Source organism: Peromyscus maniculatus, chromosome 12, assembly GCF_049852395.1.
Source record: "Peromyscus maniculatus bairdii isolate BWxNUB_F1_BW_parent chromosome 12, HU_Pman_BW_mat_3.1, whole genome shotgun sequence".
Taxonomy (NCBI): domain Eukaryota; kingdom Metazoa; phylum Chordata; class Mammalia; order Rodentia; family Cricetidae; genus Peromyscus; species Peromyscus maniculatus.
The window spans coordinates 73373406-73378469 of NC_134863.1; the positions used below are offsets into that span (position 1 = coordinate 73373406).

General features: G+C 40.0%; 1 pseudogene; it reads right to left on the minus strand.

The window, feature by feature from the left end:
* Window positions 1-1449: 1449 nt before the first annotated feature.
* Window positions 1450-2826, minus strand: LOC143268043 (tripartite motif-containing protein 43 pseudogene; annotated as a pseudogene).
* Window positions 2827-5064: the final 2238 nt, after the last annotated feature.

Consider the following 5064-nt stretch of genomic DNA (forward strand, 5'->3'; position numbering starts at 1 on the left):
TTTTTCTTTTATTCTTTATACTTTCCTGGGCCTGCCACCCAGCTCTCAAATGCTCATATCAAGAAATATTCTTCCTTATGAATGCCTGGGCTAATCTTGGCTTGTTTAAAGGTAGCCTTTTAAATTTAAACTAGCCAGTCTACCTTTTGCTGCTGGGATTTTACATTTTTCTATTTTAGTATAACTTTTCTTTACCTCTTACTCTGCTTCTGGCTGGATGGCTGGGTGGCTGCTACTCAGCATCATCCTCCCCTTCCCCCTTCCTCATTCCTTCTTCTTCTCTTATTTTCCTTCTACTATTTTCTCTGCCTGGCATACCCAGCTATCCCTCTCCTGCCTAGGTATTGGCCATTCAGTTCTTTATCAGACCAATCAGGTATTTAAACAGGCAAATTAACACAGACTCACAGTGTTAAACAAATGCAACACATTTTCCCATCATTAAACAAATATTACACAACATAAACAAATGTAACATATCTTCAACTCATATTCCACAGAAGTTTTTCTCTTGAGATGGGTTCTTTATTAAATACCAAAGTCATCCATTATATTCCTTTATTTCTTCTTAAAATGCTATCATACCATTTATATTACTATAATATTGTAAGAATTTTAAACATTATTAGAATAGCTAGGATTTTGTCAATACTCAGCCTCGGTCAAGTATTCAATTTCAGAGAAAAGGAAGAGGAAAATATAATTATAAATATAAACTCATATTGACCTAGATTTGGTGGTACATGCATTTATTCCAGCACTCCTCGGGTAGAGGCAGGTGGACATCTTTGAGTTTGAGGCATAAATATGAGTGAGTACCAGTAAAGCCAAGAAGATATAGTGTGACCATGTCTCAACAAAACAATCAAAAAAAATAAACCCTAAAAACTATGGAGTAACATTATTAGAAATGTGGGCTATGTCTCTGTACCCACTTTTATTTTTTTCTTTTATTAATATTATTAAGAAATTTTCTATTCATTTTACATGCTAACCAGAGATCACCCCTCCTCACTCTTCCCCAAACCCAGCCTTCCCCCCCATGCACCCCTAATTCCTACCTCCTCCATTTTAATCTCTCCCATGGGTTTTCAGCAGAGCATGGTAGATTCAGTTGAGGTAGGTCCAAGGCCCTCCTCTCTGAACCAAGGATGCACAGGTTGTCACACCTTAGGCACATGGCTCTAAAAAGCCCACTCATGCACCAGGAATGGATCTTGATCCCACTATCTGCCCACCCCCCAAACAGCTCAAGCTAAACAACTGTTTCTAGTAACCAGAGGCCTAGTCCAGTCCCATGGTGGCTCCACAGCTATGGCAAGCCCTCTTTTAGACATGTACTCAAATGTAGCATCTGTAAAGAAAGAAACATTTTTCCCATTTAATAGTATTTTATTATTTAATAGAAAAAAAGAGAAAACATTACAGTAGGAAATATTTACAAAAACACTAACGTGCTGGATTAAAATTTCTCCCTTCATGGCCACTGGAGAAGAAAGGCTGGACAGAGTTTTTGAAGGTGCCAGGGGGGTACCTGTATATGAGGGAACTCTTGGCAACATTCATGAAACTTAAACATCCACGCTGACAATCCAGGAGCACCCCAACCCGGCCCAGTGGCCCCTCTATATATTGCCGGAATACTGGGCATGTGGTGAGGAGACTGTAATGATTACCCTCCTTCACACACACAAGAAGATAGGCACCCTCATAGTCAATCATTTGGTTTGTATTCCTTAACCAGGAATCCTCACAGACCCCTACAGCCCAGTCCCCAGAGTCTTGCAAATTCACCTCCCAGTAATATTTCCCTGAGATGAAGTTCAAGGATCCCCAGGAAGCTAAATAGCATCCAACAGAATCCTCAGATGTATCCTTACTGTGAAGTCCGAAGCTGAATTTTCTCAAGACATTAAATAGGTTCATCTTGTAATGGAATGTGTTTATATTGTCAAAGAAAATGTGCACCTGGATGTGCTTGAACCTTTCAGTCAGTCCAGTGATGGGTAGGGTACTGAGTTCTGGTTCCATACGCTTGGGCATGTTCAGCTGCATTGACTCACTCCTTCTGACCATGTCATCCAAACCCTGAAGCAGTACCACATATGGCTCCTGGGACATTGTCATCAGGTCCTGAAACATTTCTCTTAGTTCTTTGCTCTTTTGGACCATCATGGCTTCACTCTTCCTCAGTTTCTCTAACACAGATTGGCCTTCCTTTCTCATGCACTCGATATGTTCCTCTTCCTCTTCACAGAGGAATGGATGCAGCTCCCTATACTCTGACCTGATAATTTCTTCCCGCAGAGTCACATAGTCCATCCACAAAGTTGTTGTTCTGTTCTCTGCCTCAATATTCTCTTGATTTTCTTGGATCTTCTCCCATAAAGATGCCATCTGCTTCATAAGTCTTTCCATTTGATGTTCAGCTGCTGCCTCAATGGGACAATGTCTGTGACCTTTGTGCTCATGGGAGTTAGAGCAGAGCTGACAGAGGAAGATCCTGCTCTCAACACAGAAGATCCTCTTTGTCTCCTTGTTGGTCACACACTTATGCTCCTCAGAGCTCAGGTCCTTCATGAGGCTGGCTTGTCTGGCAATGGACACCAGTTTCTTCAGAAAAATATTGGTTCTCATTTCCTTCTGTTGGCATGGTTCCCGACACATAGGGCAGTGGACTGGAAGTTGGGTGTCCTCCCAGGAAAGCTGGAGGCAGGGTCGATAGAAGCTGTGGCCACAGCTTATGGTGACTGGCTCTGTCAGGCAGCTCAGGCAGATGAAGCAGGTGAGTTCTTCCTGGAAGGCTTGTGAGATGTCTGTCTCCATTTTCCCACAGAATAGTCTCTGGTCTCAGCAGGGTCTGGTGGGGACATAACAATATTAGCTCAGCTCTGTGGTGTGATCCTGAATGTGTGGGTGAGAACGATCTAGCAGTCTGGGAGCCAGAAGGTATGGAAACACACTCTGTCTGGTCTAGAGAAGAATGAACCTGACTGGTCCCAGGAGAGTCCTTATATACTTGCTAGAGACCACACTCACTGTAAATAGCAGTAATCTAATTGGATGGAAGATTGAATTAAATCTATGGCTGATACTCACAAAACAATCTTCCACAACAAGGTTTCCTGAGTCACACATCTTATCTGGGTGTGGTAGCTCACACCTTTAATCCTAGAGCTCTAGGGAATGGGATGTTGAGGCAGCAGGAGTTTTAGTTCAAGGCCTGCCTGGAATATACAGTGAGAACTTGTCTTAAAAAAAATAAAGAGCAGTTTTACTACAATATTTCACTGTTTCTAAATATTTTGAGATGTGCTTATATTTTCGGTTTACCTTTTTGCAATTTAACAGTTAATGATATCAATCTGTGATTTTAGCAAATATCAACATTAAAAAAATCCCTAATAATTCCTTGAGAATTTACTTCAACTCATGTTTATCATATTTACCTCAACTGCAATTTCTTTAAGATTCATCCCTTTTTCTATCCACTCCCCTTACTGTTCTTTCCTTTTTTAAAAAATACATAGGGGAAGCCAGGGGCTGGTGGCACATGCCTTTAATCTTAACACTCAAGAGGCAGAGGCAGAGGCAGGCAGATCTCTGTGAATCTGAGGCTAGCCTGGTCTACAGAGTGTGTTCCAAGACAGGCTGCAATGCTACACAGAGAAAGCCTGTCTAGAAAAAAGAAAAAAAAAGAAAAAGAAAAAGAACAACAACAACCCCCGCCCCCACAACACACACATGCTTAATGAATTAAAACCCAAGAGGCTATGATTTGTCTTGTGAGGGAATTTTCTTGATTGAATCATTGGAATTAGGAAACCCCACCTAAACTCAGATGTTTTGAGACGTGAGAATGCATCTGAAATCTTAGCTGTACTTTCTGTTGGCAGCCTGTATAAAGGACATGGAAGAAGGAAAGTCTTTCATCTTTGCTATTTGTCTTCTTGCTCTTGTTCTTACTAGCAAGGTTATCCCTTCACTGGTGTAAGACCAGACTTTTTTAGGATAACTAGTAAGAGGACTGGCAGGTAAAGTATGGTTTGTATTATTTATGTGGCAAGCCAGTTGTTGACACTGAGATGTGTGTAGTATTTAGAGAGTATTAGGAGTCATAATCAGTATGTTAAGATGGATTCCAAAGAGTGTATAAAATGAGGATGAGGAAGACATAAAAATTAAATGTAACTTAATAAATCCTAGATGAGTGAAGATTTCTTGTATGTAAAGATTATTTGAGTCTTATAGCTAGAAATATGATTTATATAAGGATTCTTCCTTAGTTGGGAGGAATCCTACAGATGAAGTCAAGACCTGTGATATCATTCATGCTCTGGCTTCATTGTAGCATCTTTCCAGTGTTTGAATTAAAATCCTTACATTCACAGGTGTTACGTGATAGGAAGCCCATTGCTTCCTCTTAGGCAATTTCCTTTGCCTCCAAAGTCATAACCAGATCCTGGAAAGCCTTGACCCAGTTGATTAGATAGTAGAAGCCATTTAGAATCTGCTTTTGAGAATACCAGGGCCAAAAAGGCAAATGATTTGGTTCATTTAAGCGAATATTTGGGGTGTGAGATAAGCTTTGTGAAGAGCTCTCTGATCCTTCTCTTTGGGGGTCTGAGGATTAGGAAGTGTGGGTAGAGGTTGAAGGCATCATGAAATGCAGGTTGTATTTCCACTTTCGAGAATTCTCTGTTTAGCTCTATACTCTATTTTAACTGAGTTAATTGCTTTCTTGATGTCCAGTTTTTTAAGTTCTTTACTTATTTAAGATATTATCCATCTATAGTATGTGTAATTGGTAAAAATCTTTTCCTATTCTCTAGGTTGTCACTTTGTCTCAGGATGGTGTCCTTTGTCAAACAAAAACTTTTCATTTCCATTTATTAATTGTTGTTTTTTGTAACTATACTATTGATTGTCTGTTTAGAAGTCCTTTCCTGTGTCTATGAGTTCAAGATTATTTCTCACTTTCTCTTCTATTAGGTTCAGTATATGTGGTATATGTTGATGTGTTTGATCCACATGGAGTTGAATTTTATGTAATGTCATCAGTAT